The sequence below is a fragment of the Camelina sativa genome, chromosome 15 (genome assembly GCF_000633955.1).
Source record: "Camelina sativa cultivar DH55 chromosome 15, Cs, whole genome shotgun sequence".
Lineage (NCBI taxonomy): Eukaryota > Viridiplantae > Streptophyta > Magnoliopsida > Brassicales > Brassicaceae > Camelina > Camelina sativa.
In genome coordinates, this window is record NC_025699.1 from 27756622 (window position 1) to 27768816 (window position 12195).

Genomic DNA, 12195 nt, shown 5'->3' on the forward strand with positions numbered 1-12195 from the left:
GCAGATCTTGGTGGTGCCCCTCCACTTCTTTTGGAGCTGCCTTTTCACTCTTCTCTGGGTTCTTTTACCCCCTTACTGCGTCGCTGCAGTCCTGTTTCCTTTAAACCCACCTATTACTGGTTGACTCTCTGTCACGTTTTTCCCCTGCTTGATCTTTGTTTACGTAACCTCTAGGTTGTGCTCTGTCTTCTCCCTACTTGACTGTCACGGAATTATCTGACTTTTTCTCTACATTCAGTCTAAAATGTCGCCTAGATATTCCAGATCTGATAAAGCAAAATGGGTAGCAGGCTCCCTACGAAGTGCTCGTAGATCTCCAGTTCGAATTCCTGACAGAGATACCTCCAGACTAGCTGACGAAAACAAGCTCACCCTCATAGGGAGGGTTACTAACCCTAGAGTTCAAAAAGCAAAGGCGATTGTCGAGTACTTACCCCAATTCTGGAACCTCGACAACAGAGTTACTGGTCGAGACCTCGGACCAGAACTCTTCCAATTCCGTTTTGAAACTGAAACGGATCTGCAAAGCGTTCTCAAGAAAGGTCCATACCACTTCAAGCAATGGATGCTTATCCTTCAACGTTGGGCTCCCATCATTTCGGCTTCCTTTCCCAACACCATCGAGTTTTGGATTCGTATCCATAAGCTCCCTGCACTCCTTTGGGACGACCAGACTGTTCGTACAATTGGTAAGGAGCTGGGACCCGTAACTGGCCAAGACTCAACTAAAGCCAGGGTCCGCGTAGAAATCAATGGCCTTTTACCGTTGGAAAGAAGTGTCCCAATACGTCTTCCCTCAGGAGAGGTCACTTCGGTTGAATTAGAGTATGAGAGACTCGAAAAGCATTGCTTCCACTGCCTCTCTCTCTCTCATGAGAAACGGCACTGCCCTCTACTCTCATCCCCTGAGGAAAACAATAGCAAACCCCTGGGAATCAACCAACAACTCACTCTCAACAAACTCGACGACAAACGCAGAATCGACCGTCGAAGAGATACAAGGACACCAAGGTTTGACTCTACCGTTAATCCTAGAGCTCCTCCCTCTGCTAGCACTTTTCGAAACAAAGAAGATCGGCGTGAAGACTCAGTTCGTAGGCATTCCCCCCCTAGGCGCCCATCTACCCTCTCTCATCACACTCGTCAGTACCAACCTCGCCACCACACTTCTAGTTATTCTCACCGTACTCCTGCAGAACCCTCACGAGGTTTCTCCCAAAGCAGTCCTCAACACTCTTTACCAAGAAATTCTGATAGAGATAACTTCTCCAAAGGAACTAATGACGCTTCTCCAAGGAGAACTGATCCTCGAACTCTTTCTGCTGTTTTGGAGTCGGAAGGTGCACGCACTTCCAGAGGAAGACCTGCAAACAACTCTCCACTTCTTCGTGAAGCTTCAGCCTCTGCTCGACTTGACTTATCACATACGCCATCCCCAAGGCCTACACGAAACCCCCCAACACTACTAATCCTCCCTTCTCACCAAGAGTCTGAGGGTTTGCCTATCTCGTCGCAGAGCAGACGCCCTGCCCTTGAACGACTCTCTTTGGGAGAAGGTACTAGTAATCACCTACAAAGACAAGAGGTCTCTGTCAACTCCAGCAAACTTCAGGATGTTGAGGTACGTTATTTGGCTTCTGATGATCACCCCAATGCTCACCTCTCACCCACCAATCCCTTGTCTGCGAGATCCCCTGTTCTCACCCCTGAGAGAACTCCCATTGCTCTCCGCCTAGGACCCTCCACTGCTCCAACTAAGAGGAAACAAACAAAAGCCAAAGCTGGTTCCACAAGATCAGTCGCTAATACAACCTCAAAATCCATTTCAAAGTCTGCGGGCAAACGGAAAGTCCCTCGAGCTCCGGCTAAACCAAGGGGAGCAAGGAGTCCCCTCCAAGGGGCAAGCATAAGAAAAGTGAACTCCATAAGATCAACTAACCCTCCTAGGAAGCGACTGTGCGCATGTTCCTCTAGGACTTTACCTTGCGATAAGGACAACAATGCAGGCCCCAGCTTTGTTCCCTCAACGCAGCCTGCTATCAACCTTATTCCTGCTACCGTAAGGGAAGTGGTGGATTTTCGATCCCCACTAAACCCTCTTCCTTAGTTATTTTGAGCTGGAACTGCCAGGGTTTGGGAAGCAACCGGGCAGTTCGTCGTCTTAAGGAATTACACCGATGTTTTTCCCCAAACTTTTTGTTTCTCATGGAGACTAAAAATGCAGATGATTTTATTGTTTCCTCCTTTCAAGAACTTGGTTTCACAAATCATTTCACAGTTCCCCCCATTGGTTTAAGTGGTGGTTTGGCTCTCCTTTGGAAAGAAGGAATCTCTATTGATATTTTGGACTCCTCCCCAAATTTCATAGATGTAAAAGCTACTTTCAAACAAGTTTCCTCTTTCATTACCTTTATTTATGGTCCTCCTCAGCAAGAAAATAGAGCGTTATTCTGGTCACACATGACCACTTTAGGTTCTCTCCGTGAAGAGGCCTGGTTACTTACTGGAGATTTCAATGACATCCTCAACAACGACGAAAAAGTTGGTGGTCCTCCTCGATGGGAAGGTTCTTTTTTAAATTTTCGGAGCTTTGTCTCTCAAAGTGGCTTATGGGACGTCAAGCACACGGGAGAGGCTTTATCCTGGAGGGGTAAACGCTACTCTCACTTCATCCGCTCAAGATTAGATCGCTCTCTAGCTAACTGCTCATGGACAGAAGCCTTCCCCCTTGGGCGTTGTAAGTACCTCCGTTTTGAGGGTTCGGACCACAGACCTCTGGTCACTTTCTTCAATGTTACTGTTCGCAAAAAGACAGGTTTGTTCCGCTTTGATCGCAGACTCACCTCAAAACCTGAAATCCGAGACCTTATCTCCAAAACATGGACGGATCAGACCTCTGCAGAAGATCACGTTATCACTAAGCTTAATAGATGTCGCTCGGAGATCATTAAATGGACTAAAGAGCAACATCACAACAGCAGCAAACTGATCAAAGATTTGCAGCAAGGTTTGGATGAGACTCTCTCCAATGCTGTTCCAAATGATGACCTGATCTCTGAACTTTCCTCAAGCCTGGAGCAAGCTTATAAGGACGAGGAACTCTTTTGGCGACAACGAAGTAGAGTCCAATGGCTTCAAGCCGGGGACAAAAACACATCTTACTTCCACGCGGTCACAAGAGGCAGAAGAGCCATTAATGCTTTCTCTGTCATCGAAAATGAACAAGGAGAGGAATTCACCGAAGAGGAACACATCGCCTCTGTTTTTGCCAACTACTATGGCTCCATCTTTACCTCGAATGACAATGAAGACTTCAAGGTGGTTGAAGAAACCCTTCACTCTTCTATCTCCCAATCAATGAATGAGAAGCTAACAATGATCCCTGACAATGCTGAAATAAAAGCAGCTGCCTTCTCAATCCACCCCGGGAAGGCCCCTGGCCCTGATGGCTTTTCTTCAAGTTTTTACCAGACTTTCTGGGACATTATTAGTGAAGACGTTTGCCGAGACATTCGGAGTTTCTTTGTTACAGGTTATCTGAACCCACGCCAGAACGAAACACATGTGAGACTAATCCCCAAGGTGACTACCCCTAGAAGAGTGAGCGATTATAGACCCATTGCCCTTTGTACCACTCATTACAAAATCATTGCCAAAATTCTCACTAAGCGTCTGCAACCCCTCCTACATCAACTCATCTCGCCTTTTCAATCTGCCTTTGTTCCAAATCGAGCCATCTCAGATAACGTTCTTATAACACATGAGATCTTGCACTTCCTCAGAACATCCGAAGCTAAGAAGTATTGTTCAATGGCGGTTAAGACGGACATGAGCAAAGCTTATGACCGCATTGAATGGGGCTTCCTCAAAGCTGTTCTAAGAAAACTTGGCTTCAGTGACACATGGATTTCTTGGATTCTCACTTGTGTTAACTCAGTTTCTTACTCCTTTCTCATCAATGGAGTTCCTCAAGGTCTAGTCATCCCATCCCGTGGATTGCGTCAAGGAGATCCCCTTTCCTCCTATCTTTTCATTCTTTGTACCGAGGTTCTTTCTGGTTTATGCGTCCAGGCTCAGAATCGAGGCTTACTTCCTGGTATCAAAGTTTGCAGAACAAGCCCTCCGATTAACCATCTTCTATTTGCAGACGATACTATGTTCTTTTGCAAATCAAGTGATGCGTGTTGTCAAAACCTGTTGAAGATCTTGAGTACTTATGAAAAAGCTTCGGGTCAGTGCATCAATCTTAACAAATCTACCATTACGTTCTCTTCAAAGACTCCACCTTCAATGAAAACCCGAGTTAGGTCTACTCTCAACATCTCACAAGAAGGTGGTCTCGGTAACTACTTAGGACTCCCGGAGAATTTTGGTCGCAAGAAAAGAGACATTTTTGCCTCAAATGTCGATAAAATCCGCCAAAGAGCTCACAGTTGGTCCTCGCGATGCCTGTCTGGAGCAGGAAAACAAGTTCTCCTCCAATCCGTTCTCACTGCCCTCCCTGTTTATTCTATGTCCTGTTTTAAGCTCCCAGTATCACTCTGCAAACAAATTCAATCTGTCTTCACTCGCTTTTGGTGGGATGACAAGCCTGACAAGAGAAAAATGTGCTGGGTGGCGTGGGAATCTCTTACACAACCGAAATATGCAGGCGGTTTAGGCTTTCGCAACTTAGAACACTTCAATGACGCTCTTCTCGCCAAGATAGGATGGAGGCTAATCAAAGAACCAGACTCATTACTAGCCAAAGTGCTATTAAACAAGTACTGTAGTTCCTCCACCTTCTTAACTTGTTCCTCCTCTCCCCGTGTAGCCTCTCATGGCTGGCGTAGCATCCTTGTGGGCAGAGACCTCTTGCTCCAAGGGTTAGGTTGGGCAATAGGGAATGGTGCAAACATTAGTGTCTGGAACGACCCGTGGTTGTCACTTTCCCAACCTAAGCGCCCCCTCGGACCCCCAACTCAAACAGGAGCAGACCTTAGAGTCTAAGATCTCATTTGCCAAGATTCCAATGACTGGAATGTGGACGCCATTCGTCAACACTTACCTCAATATGAGGCCGAAATTCGTTCTTTAATCCCAAGCTCTGTCCCCGCAACAGACTCATTGATTTGGTTACCTGAAAAATCAGGTTCTTATTCTTCCAAAACAGGTTATGCCTTGGCAAAGAAGCTTCCTCAGAAATCAGCAGGGAATTCCTTTGATTGGACGAAGCTTATCTGGAACACAAAGCTGCCTCCCAAGCTCAAAACCTTCCTCTGGAAACTCACTTCTGGTGCTCTCGCTGCCGGTTCCAACCTAGCAAAAAGAGGACTCAATGACAATACAGGGTGTAAGAGATGCGATGCCTTTGAAGATGAACTTCACATTTTTCTTCACTGTGATTTTGCTGAGCAGGTTTGGAGACTGGCACCCTTCGCAACCCATCTAGATCCCCTCCCTCTTACCTCCCCTCGTCTCCTCTTACAGAAACTTCACCATCTGGTGACCCTTCCTCCTTCGGGAGTATCTTTAACTCCGCTTGCACCCTGGATTTTATGGAATCTTTGGACTGCCCGGAACCTTAACCTCTTTGAAGGTCGTCTCTTCTCTGCCCAAGAAGTTATCCTTAAGGCAATTACAGATGCAATCCAGTGGCAAAACGCCCAACTTGATATCTCGCCTCTACGATCCCCTTCCTCTCCCCCCTTAGTCCCATCGGACATTGTTAGTACACACTCTTGCTTTGTGGATGCAGCTTGGTGTCCAACTACCGGAATGTCTGGTGCGGGGTGGATCATTGAGGATGCGAATGGTCTTATCATCTCGCAGGATACCTCCTCACGTTCTTTTGTTCCTTCAGCTCTCGCAGCTGAAGCTCTGGCGATTCGAAGTGCTCTGGTTCACACCGCTTCACTCGCTCATATCTCTCAAATTCGATCTTTAAAGATCTTCTCGGACTCTCAAGTCCTCATCAAGCTGCTCAATTCTGCTGGTAGCCTCAAGGAGCTCTCAAGACTTCTCCATGACATTTCATGTCTAAAGATTGTCTTCTCCTCTATCTCTTTCAACTTTATTCCTCGTTTAAACAATACTGCTGCTGATGCTCTAGCTAAATCAGCTCTATCTTCCTCTTTGAATCTCATTGTATTACCTTCCTCCTCGTTTGGAGGCTAACTCTTTCCTTTTCTTAATATATGAGTTTGACCAAAAAAAAAAACGGTAATGTTTGCCCCAAAAAAAAAATTTCAGGTAATATATAAGTACTAGTATTTTCATTATCGTTTAGTTTCCTTACGTTAATAGTTTTTGTAGATTTTTTAGTTTTCTGTGAAATAATGATTTTTTCAAATCTGTTTTTTTATAGTTTCAAAAATTCTACAAATTTTTTACGATCAGTCTCTCATATAATGCGATCATAAGATACGATCAGCCTCTCAATGTCAGCCTGGAGAAGTCTAGTGATCGGTGTTCTTGTCACATACAAAACATATTAAGTTCCAACACTTTATATAGCGGAGACTGCATGGTAAGAGTTTCCTTGTGAGATGTACTCTTTAATCATGATCAGATACCTCATTCACATTCCTGTTCTTAGAAGAATGATTTTTATTTTCCACACAAATTGTTGATATTTTGTAACTAATTTCTAGTTTCCACACACTTTAACAAATTGCAATTCACAATATTAGCTCTCAAGATTCTCATAAATTGAAACACCCCCTCTGTCCCGGCCCATAATACATATATATAAGATATTTAAGAATTTTTTTTGCTTCATTTTATAAGATGTTTTATAAATTACTATACATATTTTTATGTTGTTTGATACTTTTGCCTAACTGGATTCTGCAATCTTTTTTATGATTAGTTGAATTATATTTTTAACTAATTATTAATTGATGTGTAGTGTTAAAAAATGATTTTTTAATTACTTTTCGTGCTACTATTCTCTAAAACATCTTATAATTTGGGAAAGTGAAACATATTACTCTCATTTGGAGAATTTTTTTTTTTTTTGAGATTGACATTTGGTATGGTATAAATACCATTAATTCAATTAAATATTAGAAATTATGAGTTTAAACAATTTGTATATGATCTATGTAAAGAAGTTCAAAAAAGCCATTCTTTTAGTTACAAAAAGTATATGATTAGCATTGACGACCAAAAGTAACTTAGTTGAATTTGGCTCAAACAGAAACGGTTGAACCGAAACCCTCATTAATAAAAGGGCACTGTTTTTGTAGCGTTGCTTCTCCACCATCTCGTGAAGAATGCAAAGGCCAACTTTATTGCATGCATGCGTACTTCGGTATCGGTAAAATACGAAAATCTTTCTTTTTCACTATAACAAAACTGGCCAGACTCTTTACTGTTCGTCTCTTGGGGACCATTTCCTCGTCCAATTATGTTATCTTTAAAACTCGAACTTCTATAAAAAGATCGCATTAGTCAATTATTTCTCCCCGTAAAGTAAATCAAACTTCTCGAGTATATAAAATTTTTAACTGACATTACTCGTTTCAGCTTTTTATAATGATGTGCAAATAGTTTAATGTACAGTAGAATCTCTATAAATTAATACTCTTTAAATTAATAATCGCTATAAATTAATAAATTTTTCCGGTCCCAAGTTGAGCCGGTGTAAAAAATGACACATTTCGATAAAATAATAAGATAATAATTTTTTTAGAAATCCTATGTAAAAATATAGTCCCATCAATATCATAAATTAATAAATTAAATAAACTAATATATATACATATATATCTAAGAAAATCTAGTGAGATATGACTCTTTTGTTGTTTACCTATCTAAGAAAATCTAGTGAAATATGACTCTATTGTTGTTTGCATATTCTTGATTTTATATTTTTGTTGAAGCTCATCTCTAATCTTTTTCATTGTTATCTTCTTAAATTGCATTCAAAAATTGTGGAGAGTCCTAGATGCGATAACTGCTTCTTTAGAAACTGGTTCTTAAGGTACCGCAATATCTTTTTCGATTTCATCATTACCAGGAAGGATATTAGTAGCAATTTCTTCTAAACTCTAAACTTCTAACATTTATCATTTTTACTTAGATAATCTAGTAAACAATTAACATTCATCATATTACGATAGCCAAGATTATAAATTGAAAACATTATTTAAAAATGTGAATGATAACAAAAGTACATATCTTATTTTGTAATATAAAATTATGAAAATAAGAAAATCTCTTCATAAATTAATATTTTATTAATTTATCGATAAATTAATAATTATTAATTTATCGATAAATTAAAACCTCTATAAATTAATAAAATTTCTTTGTCCTGACCTTATTAATTTATAGAGGTTTTACTGTAGTAGTACTTGTTAGAAAATTCCAGCTTAAAAATTATTTCATTTTAGATTTAATGTGGTCATTGTGTTATTTACTTTGTTACTCTACCATATATTCGGTTGAATTATGTTGTTTCTATATACTGATATACAAATCTACATACAAAAAATAGATTTCTTCCTACTCATCTTTGTAAATTTAAAGACAGGGAAAAACCAAAAAAAAAAATTATAATGGTAGGACACTAATTTATAAAACAATGTACTTTCCCTATAGCATCGGAAATTTACAAAATGAACTAATGATTTAGAAAAGTAATTAAAAAGACTTATAATGTACAGCATTCAAATGATTTTGGGGACCCCAGGTCTTACACCAAATACAGTAGCTAATAAGCCAAACGTTCTAGTCAAGTCTGAAATAATGGATTCCGATTGGTAGTGACTAATTAATGAATAATGATGTATTACCAAATCAATCTTACTAAATTTTCATTTACATCTTTTAAAAATTATAACGGAATGAAAAATATATCTTACTAATTTTACCAAATCAATCTTACTAAATTTACATTTACATGTTTTTTTTTTAATCAAAATCATTTGATTTACATGTTATAAACTATAATTGAATGAAAAAAAAAAAAATCAGAATTGTGTAGGTAATTGATGTTGAACATCTTTAGATTAACAGATTGTAATGTTAAGCAACTTCGATAACTATATCTAAAGAAGATCTTCACGGGTGAAATAATTTTGATATGTCTAGGAATTCCTCTGTTCTCAACAGTTCAGGAGTTGATTACACCATCAGGATGGAACCTAACTGCTGCTAGGTCAGAGAAACAAACCCTCTTGTATGCGTTTATCACTACCATCCGTACTTCTTCCGTAAGTGATACTACTGTCTGGTTGATCGATGGGCAGATCGAGAAATCTTTCTCCTCTCGTAATGTTTAGAATTCAATCAGGGAGCGTAAGCCTTTGGTACCTTGGTCATCTCTAGTCTGGCATAAAGCGAGAATTCCCAAGCATGCTCTTACAGTATGGCTGTTTATTCTAAATCGGAACCCAACCTTAGACAGAATGAAGAGGTGGGGATACGATGTAGAACAAACTTGCCTACTCTGTGGTACTGAGGAAGAGACTAGGGATCATCTATTCTTCCAATGCTCCTATTCAGCGGAAATTTGGACCCAAATAGTCTCAAAGCTATTATCCATGGCCCCCCCCCCCCTCTTGAATGGGATCTTATTATTCAATGGCTCCCCTCTGCTTCCCCCAGCAGTGACATCTCTATCGGCCTGCTTCAAGCTTGGCAAGCGTGCATATATGAAGTATGGAGAGAGAGGAACCGTAGGTATCATGATGGAACCACTCTCCCTTCTTCTGTTATTCTACGGAATGTGTTATATGCATCCAGAAATAGAGCCCATAGTCTACTATTAAAGAATCAAAAGTGGGCTACTCTACTTCAATGTTGGAATGGGTCTCTCCCACCAAGGCTTGCTCAACCTTGAGTTTGAAATCGATTGGCGTTTAAGCAACTCTCTGATATCTGCTTCGGACCTGCAATTCTCTCCACTTTTCTTCTGTTTTCTTTCTTTCGTTCTCTTTTTCTACTTATTGGCACATGAGTTGTCCCTTCCCTCCTCTCACTCTGTTTTTTGTTACTTGTGGTGATAAGGCTCCTTTGTAATCTCTATATTTTTATGTTAATGCAAGAAAACCCTTTAACAAAAAAAAAATAAATAATAATTTTGATATATGATATCAAACAAAAATGTATCTCTGTATAACAATAATAAAAAATTCCAATATGAAATGCTTAGCTGACAATAAAATGTAAGGTTGTTGTCGCTATCTGATATAAAGAATCGAGGTCTCTCAACGGAGAATGGTTTGGGGTCTCGTGAACAAAAGTAAAATGTCGCCGTCTTGATAGCTTTGGTTACATGTATGGATGTGCTCTTCAGTCTTCACTTTGATATCGTCTTCGACCGACGGTCTTATATTTCTTCCTCAATTAATATATGTAAACTTGTTATAAAAAGCGTTTTGGTCGCAGAAATTTCGCTGAAAAGAAAAAAACATATTTTTATAAGAACACAATTTAATTTTCATATGTGATGGAAATGTAGTATATATATATATATATATATATATGGATTTAACTTTTAAGGTAATCAGTGGTGAATGATGAGAAACAAAAATAAAATAATAATAAAAATAAAAAAGGTAACCAGTGTGAATTATATGGATTAATGATATGGTATATATATATATATATATATTCGATATTTTTGATGTAAACTTTGCGAGTAAATTTGGTCTTATTTGAAACTTGAATCAAATGTTTTTCGTATAGTAAATATGTGGAAAACTTCTACCAAAATGTTTTTATCCCTAAAATAAGTCAAGCGTTCTCACAAAATTAGGATATTCAGTATTAATTTTTCTAAAATACTACCTCTATTTATAGTAGACAGATGTTTTGATATTGTTACACATATTAAAAAAATATTATTGTTTTATTTATATATTAATTTATAACTACTTTATATTAGAAAGAAAAAAAATATAAACATTAGATAAACATATCACCTGGAAAAAAATTAAAAAATCATTTCAGGTTTTTAATCTACAAATTTAATCCCATTATAGAAACAAAAAAAAATCTCAAAACATCAAATCTATTATGAATAGAGATAGTCTACATATACAAATAAACTTGTGTAGCTTGTGCACACATACACACATTATATATATATATATTATTAACTCCTTTGTATAATTCTCAAATCAAATACACTAACTTCTGTAAAAGTCCCTTCTAGATAAGACCTCTCGATAAATAACCAAGGTTCGTCTAGTGTAACTTAATAATATTATAAACAAAATCGACCACTAATAATGTACTTCTGTCAATTTGTTTATTCATGTCCAGTATCAATTTAATTAACAACGTCGCTTTAAAACAAAACATTATCTCAGTAGAGACATTAAGTAAACTGTTCCATTCACAAGAGATCAATCATGTCCAAGTAAAGTGCCATGTGTCGTCTTCTGATCTTCTTAAGTTGATGTGAGGCTGTAATAATTAATTAATTAATTATACATGTATCGTCCAACTTAATATAATATCTATACAGGCCAATAAACTTTGGACACTTGAATAAAATGTAAGTAGAGAAGACAATCAGAAGAAGATGAAACATTCAGTTGAACTGAACATGTTTTGCTTCTTCACTTGTTTATGTTAGTTAGATTAACATGCGTATAGTAATTAGTAATATATCAAAATTAAAAGTTAATTAGTAGCTAAATTGTTCAAATTAAATATATTACAATATTTACATAGTTCAATATTTTTTCTTATAGTTCTCAATAATGATACATATCTAGATTAATATTTTGATATGTTGCTCTGATGGTAATCCAGATTTGAAGATAAGTATTTATAATCTTCAAATGAACTCAAAAGAGGGTTGACCTGGTGCTCGTATTTATTTGTATTTACCAGTGCTTAATTAAGTCTAAGCTAGTTCCCTTTTATACGAAAAATTATGTTATCATAATTATAGTTAATAAAAGATTCTCTATTGCAATTTAAGCAACTCCGCTTTAAATGAAAGGCCAGAGCCATAACTTCTTCATAACATGAAGTTGAACGTAAGATAACCCAAACACAAAAACAGATATACATTTGTTTATATGTTTACATTTGAGGATAAAACATAAATAACCCAATAGTGATACTCTAGCTAGGATTTGGGGCTAGTAAAACTGACGAGTGTTAAGTTAGGCCGAAGAGAATTAAAATTTGGACGACCTAACAATAGTTTCACTTGAATAAGCAAAATATGTTAGGCTTGACTTTTTAAAA